The sequence below is a fragment of the Cucumis sativus genome, chromosome 5 (genome assembly GCF_000004075.3).
Source record: "Cucumis sativus cultivar 9930 chromosome 5, Cucumber_9930_V3, whole genome shotgun sequence".
Classification (NCBI taxonomy): domain Eukaryota; kingdom Viridiplantae; phylum Streptophyta; class Magnoliopsida; order Cucurbitales; family Cucurbitaceae; genus Cucumis; species Cucumis sativus.
In genome coordinates, this window is record NC_026659.2 from 3,827,524 (window position 1) to 3,839,630 (window position 12,107).

At 27.0% G+C, this 12,107-nt stretch overlaps 1 non-coding gene across 1 annotated transcript; it reads left to right on the forward strand.

The window, feature by feature from the left end:
* The first annotated feature begins 3,755 nt into the window (after positions 1–3,755).
* TRNAM-CAU lies at positions 3,756–3,827 on the forward strand. Its single transcript has one exon. It is a non-coding gene; the product is annotated as a tRNA-Met (tRNA).
* The last annotated feature ends 8,280 nt before the right edge of the window (positions 3,828–12,107 follow it).

The following is a 12,107-nucleotide window of genomic DNA, read 5'->3' on the forward strand; positions in this document are numbered from 1 at the left end:
TGTAGAAATTTTTTAATATGTTTGAGTCATAAACAATAATAGATGACAATACATAGTGATAGACGATTGATAAACTATTATCACATATCATTTGAAAATATTTAAATTGTACTCTTCTAAATAAAATCGTGATTTGTAAAGACAACGTGAAATCTTTTGATAAGCATATGTTTAAAATTAATATATAGATATAGATGTGTTTGTATACCACTTTCAAACAAAACCTATTAAATAAGATAATACATTAATTTATTTTATAATTATATACTTTTGTTATAGACTAACCCAAAACCTCAAGAAGAGTTTAGTTTAATTGACATATTAGTGTAAGTACTTGAGATCATAAAGTTCGTGATTCAAATCTTCTTTTTAATTTGTAGTAAAAAAAAACCTAATATAGAAAAAAAAATCCACTTATAATATCTCATTCCCACACATATGCATAAAAAAAAAGGTGGTCGAATATATTGTAAATATAGCCTTCCAAAAATGATGGATAAAAGAAAAAAGTGCATTTTAATTTTGAAAATGGATATAAATATGAAATGTGACAAAAAGAAATTGATACTTTTTAATTAAATGAATCAATAAGATAGGAATATAAGGATATAAATACATGTGTTATATTATATGGACGTGATTAACATAACTATATTAATAATTATAAATTCATGCTATAATAAGATATTAAAAGAGTATCTAATTATATATATTTTGCCATTAATTAATAATAATTTTAATATTTGATTTCACATATACTTTCTCTTAAATCCATTCCCACGTGAAAATGAGGTCCTTCGTATTTAGTTTCTAATATAAATATCGAAAGAAGAAAGGTTAAAGAAACAAAAACAAAAACAAACATCCATAAATTTGGAGAAATTAATTAGCATTTGATTTTTGGTTAAGAGTTTGAGACATAAACAATGGCAGACCCATGGCGTCCATATCAACATTCTACCCACTCCCAATTCTTGGTTACTTTTTTCTTCAATAATCTTCTATTTTACTTTTGCTTTTTCCTAAGGTTTTTCTTTTCTTTTTTATTCAAAATATAATATTTCAAACTTTTTCATATTGAATTATATACTATATATATTAATATATAAACTTCGTTTATTCGTATTGCGAGTAATTTTAAAAGAGTCAAAAAAACTTCTTTTGTGGTATAAATTAAAGGTAAAGATTTTGAACTTCGGATCTCTTGATCCCAACGGACATAAGCTTTCGTTGGCAACAAATTACTTAACATATCAATTAGTATGTTGATGGTGTGACATTATTTGTTTGTACTGTAAATAATATTTGTTTTCTTTTCCAAATGTTTTACAGGAAGATAATAGATATCATGTTGGAAGTGAATCTCAATTTTATGACTTTCTTGAGATAAATCGTTCGCATTTCTTTTCACCATTGGAGTTTCAAGGCTTATATATTAGTACACAAAATGCAACCACAACTACTACTGAAACTACTGGAACTACGGAAACTACTGGAACTGGTAAATCAAGGACATAAAAACTAAAATAATCAATGTTGGTAAAACTATCGAATATTTTTTTAAAATATATCAAAAAATTACTTTCAATTAACCGTGATAGATCCATATAGACTTTTATGATCAACATTCACATAAGTGTACAAATGTTTATTCTAAATACAATTAATTAACACTAATTAAGGGGTATTCAATCTCAACTATAAAATTAATTAGATCTATTTTGTCTTAATCATAATATTAATTTTTGAGACAATAATAAGCAAACAATATGCAATTATGATGGGAATAATAACTTCTTCCTTTTTATTTTCTGTTTCTAATATATATAGAGAAAGTTGATAATCATGGAGAAGGGCCTTCAGAGGTATCCATTCATTTTATTTTATTGCTTTTTTTTATTTAAAAAATATATTTTTACACAATTTCTAGTTTTAGGTAACTATTAGTTATGAAACCTATTAAATTTTTAAACCTCGTTTTTTAAATATCGAATTTAGTCCACATATTTTGAAAAGGAAAAACTTATTTAAATTTTCTAAAATAGGTTTCCATATTTATCATTTCATAATATAAAAGTTATTATTATCGTCAACATCAACTTTCACTTTTCACTTTGTTTGATTTCATTTTGTACTTGTGGATTTGAATAATAATATATATTATGGGTATTACAAAAATGTTATAGAAAAAAAAAGAAGAGGCGAAAGAATCAAGTGAGAGTGAAAGCGAGGAAGAAGAAGAAGTGGACATTATCGCCCTATTGCCCTCCACCAAATACACATCAAGTGGTTCGTCAAAGAAGTGGTTCTTCGGCAAAACCTCCAAAAAGAACAAGTACCCTTTCCTCATTTCCCTCTCTATTTAAATTAAATCAATCTCTTCAAACATTTCTATAATCATGATCATCCCATCCCATTTAATGTAATACTCTTTTTAATTAATATACTATACTTATAAATTTCAAATACATCAAATGAATCAATGTCTATTTATCATGATTAGTCGTGGATATAGTGTGATCTTTTGTTATAACTGTAAATACTCCTTTAGAAGTTTTGTTATTTAGGATAATTTTCTTTAATTTGACCTTTTTCTTTCTCTTTTGTGTTGTATAGATGTGGTTTATGCAAACAAAAATATATAAAGAATGAGATTGTGACTACCTTGCCATGTGATCATAAATCTCATCAATCATGTCTCTACGCCTGGTTTCATGATAATAGCGTAAATTTCCTCAATTATTTTTTAATTTTTTTTAATTCAAACAAAATTTCTAGACATGACCATTAGTCTAAATATTATATTGGTATGGCCTTTAACATATTTTTTTTCTCCAAATATAAATCAGGTGAAATGTGGTATTTGTCAACAAGAAGTGGTTCCATCCTAAAGAATGAAGCCAACGTGGAGAATGAAGAACATAAGCAAACACCCAAAGGAAATCTATTTTATTTATTCCTCTTAGTATTGTTAAGATAATCTTTTCTTTTTCTTTTTACAAAAACAGTTCTATGTCATGCAATAATTATTTCTAATATATATTCAAAACTTATCTATTATTTATATATGAGAAGTAAACCCATTATTATAGTGTTAAACTCACAACATATGTTTGAATGGATTACAATTTTAAAATTTGAATTTATAAGTTGGATTTTTCAACCTCACATTAAAAAAAAACCATTAGTAAAATGTAAAAGAAATATATATTGATCAAATATAATCATTGTGGAGATAGGTCTATTAACTAAAATAATTTTCTATTTAAAAATTGTGCCATGTTTTGTTTGTTAATAAAAACAAAAGTATGGTACTCCAATTTTGATTATTATTTTATTTTGCTTGAAGAACTTAATTTAAGAAATAGATTGATTTTTTTTTTTATTATTGTATTGGAGTTAATGAGTATGTATAAATATGCTATGTATATATATCCTTTTAAAAAAAAATAATTAACTTAATGTTTAAATCTTTGAAATAATATTCATTGCATGAGATAGTTGTTTCAATTTCATTGGATATATTTTGTTTAAATAAGAAACTCTTGAGAGCTTGAGAAAAATCCCACAAAAATTCAATTATAAAATTTTTAAACTTCCAAACAATCAATTATTATTTTTTTAGTAGAGGACTAATTGATTTTTTATTTTTTTTTACATATTAAGGATAAATAGACTTAAAATTTATGGGGGGAAATTTTAAGAACATTACAAACTTTTATATATATATCTTAAAGGACAAATGTAATCAACAAATCAGAGTGGCGCAGCGGAAGCGTGGTGGGCCCATAACCCACAGGTCCCAGGATCGAAACCTGGCTCTGATATAGAGTTGGCTTCCAAAATGTGCTTTTTTTTGTTTTATGCACTTTCTAATCCTATGAAAGGCAGATTCAGTAGTCTTTAAAGTCGTCGATTGTGGCGAGTCTCTCTTTCCTTTTGGCATGAAAATAGCCTCTTTATCCATACACAGACCTACACTTTTTGCTTTGTCCGCAAAGAAAAACAGTTCAATTAAAAGAGATGTGGAACTCCAACCACTTCTGATTGGGACTTGCACCCCAGAAGAATATTGAAGGATTCGGAAAACCAACAATGGAATGAGATAAAAGCATCCCCTTGCTGCCATAAAGGATTAACAATGGTCTGGACACTCCTATATGGAAGATGAACACCAATGGCCTTTTCTCCATAGCCTCTATTAAAAAAGACATTCAGCTGTATTTTTTTAAAAAAAGAAAAAAGTAAGAAACCAGATTCAGCTATATGATCAGGGAGGTTTGACCATCAACCCGACTGTGTTTTTGCAAAGCTCTGGAAAATTACCATCCCCAAGAAATGCAATTTTTTCTTGTGGAACCACTCTTCACGAATGTATCAACACGACAGAACATCTCTAAAGAAGTTTTTCGAATTGGTGTCTGAAACCGAGCTGGTGTGTTTTATGCAAAGAAAAAATGAAGACATCAATCATATGCTCATCTCACGTAAGATTGTTCAAAGACTTTGGGAAAATTTAGAAACCTTAACAACCAGGAAAAATCACTATCAAGCTACTGTTCTACTGTGCTCCAATTCTTGCCTTTTCTACAAAAAGAACAGAAGGAAAATTGTGATTTTCAACTTGGTGGTTTCCACTCTATGGTCTATTTGGGAAGAAGTTTTCATGGGGTGGAAAAATCTTCTACTGAAATTTGAGAAGGCCTTAAAGCTATCACGGGCCTCTTGGACAAGCAAATCCTCTCTTTTCTCAAACTATTTGACTAGCTCTATTGCTCTTAAGTATAAATGCTCTTGTATAATTTTAGATTTTGGATTGATATCTGACTTTGGGTCTCCTTCAGGCTTCCCTCTAGCCCTTGTTTTTGCTTTCTTAGTTTGCTTCACGTACGTATTGTTTTTTTTAATGAAGTGAAAATGAAAATGGTACTATGAATATATCTACTTAGTGAAGATGCATGTTCCAGTACACCTACGGACCCATATCATATCTTTTTCAATAAAAAAAAGTTACTATAACCATAATAATAGAAAAATATTGTTGGTGTTATTTACTTTCATATGGAATTGTGATGAAATATAGATGATTAAATTGAGTTCAATGAATACCTTTTTTTTATATTTACAATTAATTAAAGTGTCATGGCTAAAAAGTTTGGATTGTTTTAAATATAGTAAAATAAATCAAAATATTTATAAATATAGAAAATTTGCGATAAACAACAGTAGAAAATGAGATAAACTCATAGACGTTTGATAAACTATTATTATATATCATTTAAAAATATTTTCAACAGTGTAACCAGTTAAAACAATTAACCAAACTCAAAATGTTGTTTTTTTTTTATTTAATTATTCAACATTTTACTTTTATTTACTAATTAAATTTTTTGTGCTTAAAAAAATAAATAAAAAGGAAAATATTTTATAAGTGAAATAGAATATAATTTAAATCGTACTCATCTAAATAAAATATGATTCGGAAAAACACCAAAGTCTTTTGATAAGCATATGTTTAACATTAACATATATATATATATATGGGCGCTCTCTCAACATTCGAACAAAACCAATTAAATAAGATAATACTTGTTACTTTATAACATAATTATATTTTTGGTAATAGACTAATTCAAAACCATGGATTGAAGAAGTTAGTTTAATCCACGTATTAGTATGTACTTAAGATTGGATCGTGTAGTTCAAATCTTCTATCTTATTTGAAATTAAAAAAATTCTATATAGAAAATAAAATAATTCTTTTATAATATCTCGTTCCCACGGATGCATAAAAAAAAAGGTCAAATATACAAATAGAAAATGATAACTATATATATATTCTTGCATTGTTAATATAGGCTTGCAAAAACCACTGATAAATATGAAAAGAGACAAAAGAAAAAGAAGAAAAAAAGTTTGGTACTTTTTAATTAAATGATTTGATACATAAGATATGAATATGGATATAGATATGTGTTATATGGACGTGATTAACATATTTATATTAACAATTAATTTATGTTATAAAGGCACAACAGAACAATATCTAATTCTATCTATTTTGCCATTAATAATTATTTTAATACTTGATTCCACATATATTTTCTCTTAAATCCATTCACACGTGAAAGTGAGCTCCTTAATATACTTAGTTTCTAATATAAATATTGAAAGAAGAAAGGGTTAAAAGAACAAGAACAAAAACAAAAGAAATCCATAAATTTGAAGAAGTTGATTAGCATTTGATTTTTGGTCAAGAGTTGAGACGTGAAAATGGCAGACTCATCGTCCCAATCCAAGGTTACATTTTTCTTCAATAATCTTCTATTTCAAGTTAATATCTAAAAATTATTATTATTGTTATTATTATTATCATCATCATTAACTTTCTCTTTCTTTGATTTTATTTTGAAGTTGTGGATTTGAATAATGATATATATTGTGGGTATTTATGAAAATGTTATAGCAGAAAGGAGAATCAAGTGAGAGTAGAAGCCAAAGCAAAGAAGAAATTCTCTCAAAATTGCCCTCCTACAAATTCACACCAACTCCAAAGAAGTGGTTCTTCAGCAAAACCTCCAAAAAGCACAAGTACTCTTTCCCCAGACCATATATTGTGATATTTTTTACTATATTTCTAAGTAACGTTTTATCATTTAAAATAATTTATTTAATTTAACACTTTCTTTTCTTTCTTTGTATAGGTGTGGGTTATGCAGAACGAAATACTTTCAAAATGAAACTGTGAATACTTTACCATGTGGTCATCATTTTCATGATTTTTGTCTCATGGCTCACTATTATGATCATGAAGTAAATTTTCTTTACTATTTTTCGTTTCTTTTTTAATTCAAGCAAAATTTTTAGACTTGACTCGTTAATCTATTTGTTAAAAGTATACGTTTTAGCTTGTTGAATAGTGTTTAAGTCGTAACTTTTTGTTATTTATTTAAATTTATTATATTGTCATGGGCTTGACATATATATTTCTTTGTCCAAATATAAATCAGCTGAAATGTCGCATTTGTAAACAAGATGTGGTTTCATCTTGAAGAATTGAAGGCCAACATGGAGAATAACGAAGGACAGAAGCAAACACCCAAACAAACTCTATTTTATCTATTTTTTTTAGTATTGTTAAAGTAATCACTTTTCTTTTTTTTCTTTTTACAAAAACAGTTCTTTATGTTACGCACTAATTATTTCTAATAAATTCAAAACTTATCTATTATTTGTATGGCAGAAGTATTACTCTTACTGTTATCGTTATCGTTATCATTATATCTAGATCAGTAACATAAACATATGACAGATTATGCATTAGCAACATTGATAATAATAAATAAGATAAATTCATAATTTTAAATAAACGAATCTCGTAATGTATGTGATTCATATTCATTACAATTGACTTATCAATAAAATTTTATTAAAATTATGTCCACTTTACGTTACGACTACGGACGTAGTAAGAATAGTCTAAGTATATTTAATTGTCTGTACATCTTCATTCAACCTAAAAGTGATCTTAATTTTTTTTCGAACGTAAAAAGCCCAATTTGTGTATTAAGTATGATACTTGTATTTGTTCAAGAAATTTTAGTTTTGTCATTGTCCTTAAAATAGGGGAAGTCCAAATGATATGAAAATCGAGACTACTCAAACCTAAATCGTAAAAGTTAGGTTAAGTCTATGATATTAGTTCGAAGCTTGTAATAATATGTTACAATTTTAACATTGGAACGTCTAAGTTTTCAAATTTTTGAGTAGTATTATAATTAAATTAACAAACAAAAATATACTAAAAAGATTAAAAGAAAATATAAATAACGTTACAACCTTAAGTTATTTTGTGTTAGAATTTAGCTCATCTATTGCTTCAAAATTAATCAGTTAATTTTATCCTTTGTTTTTACCTAATGAAAGATAAATCTAAGACTTTAAGAACAATTGATCAGTACATACATTACAAGTTGAATTTAATCATAGGAGACTGGGTTTGATAGATGAAAAATTTTATAAATAAAACAGTAATTAATTTAAATTGTACTCATCCAAATAAAATCTTGATTAATATATTAATTATTTTTAAAAAAATATTTAATTTTAATTCGTAAATTTGCTACAAACTAATTTTTTTCAACAACCCTTTTTGTTATTATTATTTATTAGCATTTTTATTTAAAATTTTAAAAATACATTATTCACATATTTTTGTTTTTCATAATTAATCTAAAAATTGTTGTTAGTATTATTATTATCATCATTAACTTTCTCTTTTTGATTTTATTTTGAACTGTTGGATTTGAATAATGAAAATGTTATAGCAAAAAGAAGAATCAAGTGAGAGTAAAAGCAAAAGCAAAAGCAAAAGCAAAGAAGAAATTCTCACAAAATTGCCCTTCTACAAATTCACATCAAGTGGTTCATCAAAGAAGTGGTTCTTCAGCAAAACCTCCAAAAAAAAATAAGTACTCTTTCCTCATTCCCCTCTGGTTCTAAATTAAATCAACTCTTAAAACATTTCTATAATCATTCAAAATCAAATTAATTAATTACTACAAATTTAACCTTATTTTTTTATACGCAAACCATGAAAACCTTTTGTCCACATAAACATACAAATGTAAATTGAACTAACTTCATGTTTGCCTTTAAAATTATAAATTACAAACTTTCAATTCAACTCGTTAAAGTTGAACACAAAAATTAATTTATTTTGATAAAGTCACTTATTTCAATCTAATTATAATTACGACAGTATACATTTTAAAAAATAATATTTTATTGTTGATTAATAGAAAGTAATTCTGGATAAATTTCATGTTTTCTAAGCTCATTAACAAGGGTTTAAATTTTGTGTTTCATGGAAAATAGCTATTTCTTATCATTTTTCTTTGATGCCACATCTTATCCTACACCCAAAATTATAAATTTTCTTTTCTAGGCAATGCCCATCAAGATATATATATCATTTTTTATGGACATTGTCCCTAATCTTTTTTTAGATCTTTGTCCATCAAGAAACCTTAAACCCATTAAGAAAATTCTAAACCCATCCAGAAATCAAAAACAAATATATTAATTTTTTTGGAAGATGACCATTGCAAATCAAGAAAATTCATCATTTATGGGAATCGTCCATCAAGAAAACCTAACTAACCCAACGAGCATTGTTTATGCTTATTGTCCATTGAAAAATAGTTTCTTGACATTTGTGAACTATCAACAAAACTAAGGGAACTTTGTCCATAAAAAAAATCAAGAATCCACATTTTTTCGTATTTCTTCAACAAAACAAGTGAACTTTTCTTGACGTACATGACCGTCAAGATGAACATTGTATTAAGAAAACTATTTTTCTTGATGGTCCTTTGCCATGACCATCAAAAAATCCAAATTTGGATGCATCAAGAAAAATCAAATTTGTAGCAATGTTTTTTAGCATTTTTCAATTTTAAATGTGATGGCATCATCACATTTAATATATTATTCTTTTTAATTAATATATTAGATTCTTTTACAAAGGTATATTAGACTTATAAATATCAAATATAGTAAAATGAAATAAAATATAGCACACATCACTATTTATCTATCATGATTAATTGTCAATAGATTGTGATATTTGTTATATTTGTAAGCATTTTCAGAAGTTTTACCATTTTAAATAATTTATTTAATTTAACGTTTTTTTTTCCTTCTTTTATATAGTATAGGTGTGGGTTATGCAAACGGAAATACGTAGAAAATGAGATTGTGACTACTTTGCCATGTGCTCATCATTTTCATCAATTTTGTCTCTACGTTCGGTTTTACAATCATGAAGTAAATTTTCTCTACTATTTTTCATTTCTTTTTTTATTCAAACAAAATTTTTAGACTTGACCCGTTAATCTATTAGTTAAAAGTGTTACATTTTAGCTCGTTGAGTAATGTCGAGTTATATTGATGTCAATATTATATTGGTATGGCCTTAACATTTTTTTTTTTTTGTCCAAATATAAATTAGCTGAAATGTAGTATTTGTAAACAAGATGTGGTGGTTCCATCTTGAAGAAAGAATGAAGGCTAACATGGAGAATGAAGGACAGAAGTAAACACCCAAACAAAGTCTATTTTATTTATTTCATTTAGTATTGTTAAAATAATCACTTTATGTATATATATATTGGTAAAAAAACTTATGAAATCAAGTCAAAGCCTGGTGGACGAATAACTCACAGGTCCCAAGATTGGAACCTTGCTCTAATATAGAGTTGGCTTCCAAAAGTGCTTTTCTAATTTATAGTTTGATTCCAAATTTTTAGTCGTCGTTTATTTTTCAATTTTATACTGCTATGTTGAAGCTTGAAAAGAGATGCAGTGTTCTAACTTAACAGGATTAAGATCACAGTTACGCAGATGTAATGTTCTAACTTAACAGATTAAGATCACGATTATGCACTTGATCGTAAACGTAATAAATCAATAGTAATTTGAAAATACTTGTTGTTGACCTTATTGCCTTTAAAACTTAGATACCACCATTCATTATCGTTACTATTACCGTTATAAATATTATTACCTACATGATTAGAATTGTAAATGTGTCATATTTAGGATTATTATTACTATTATTTTGTTATCTTTATCCCTAGATCCGTAACAGAAACAATACAAATTTTATTATGTATAAATAATATAAACCCTAATGAATAAATCTGGCTCTGATACAGAATGGCTTTCAACTGGTTTTTTTGTTCTCAGTCATGTATTTTGTTTTATTTTGGGTATTATAACGAGCTTGAATGTATAGGGGATTGGGTTTGGCTCTATTGCTGAAGCATCTTCAATAAAATACAAAATTGAAAAGGAAAGTTGTGATGAATAGCTAATATATCAGTGTCGTTTAGGGAAAAAAACAGCTTGTGGCCTTTTTATTTGGAGCAATGAAAATGGTAGTACTTCATATGCTAACAATCAGGTGTAAAACCAACCTTTTAAAGAATTGTAATTCAGCAATTTTGTTATAACTTTAATTACAGCATTTGTTACTATTTTTGGGTGTAATTGTTATATTTTGAGCAACTACCTACTTTATTTATTTGCCTATATAGTCATTTTTTAGAACTCCATAACCTTTCTTTCAGTACAATAAACGATAGAGGCTTCAAACTACATATCTTTTAATCCTTTATTCATTTGTGTAATAGTTGAGTTTCATGTTCGTTCTAAGTCGTGTATAATGTCATGTATATGATATATGTTTTTCCCTTTTACTCTATTTTTCTTGACTTGGCATCATCCCTTTATGAAGGATTACTTCCTCTGTGTCCAAATCTCTCTTTCTATTTTCATACAAACTTATCGGAAAAATATATATATGCATCATAATGATGTTCATAAGCTTTATATATCATTGAGACCTTATATCTTACTGAAATCAATTCTTTCATAATCAAGTTTATTTGTTTCATTTAAAGATTCCAAGCATTTGGAGTACAATCGGAGCTTTTGTGATTAATATCGACAATTTAGAGCGCTTTTGGAACATTTCGAAGATGAATCAATATTACACCAAAAAAAACTTAGCTAAGGCTTTGGAAAGCTCTAGTCCATCTGCAATTTTATAGGCTCGTTATATATATAAAAGTTAGCAGTGTATCAATATTACACCGTAGTTGGTCCAATGGTAAATTATTCTTTTAATTAGTCTCTTTAAACCTAGATTCAAGTCTCATTCCATATATATTTTAGATTTTTTTTATTGAATTATAAAGCCCTCGTTATCAAAAATTTTGGACCCTTCGTCACTAGTCAAACTTAAAGATATGCAATGTAGTTGTGGCTCCTCGACTCTGTTTAAACATCTTTGGCGCACATAATTTGAATGTTGTGAACTATAGTGTCTTGATGCTATGAATTTTAACGCGACTAGTAAAAGGAGTTGGCTACAAAGTAATATCATACACTTAAAAAAGAGATCAATGATCAATAGTTCTAAAAAGATAACTATAAGAGAATAGAAATAGTGAAAAATTGTCCAAACGAATTTAGTTGGCATGACATCAATGTTCGAGTTGAAAGGTTGGATTTCCTGCCCATAGCTATTGTACTAAAAATGA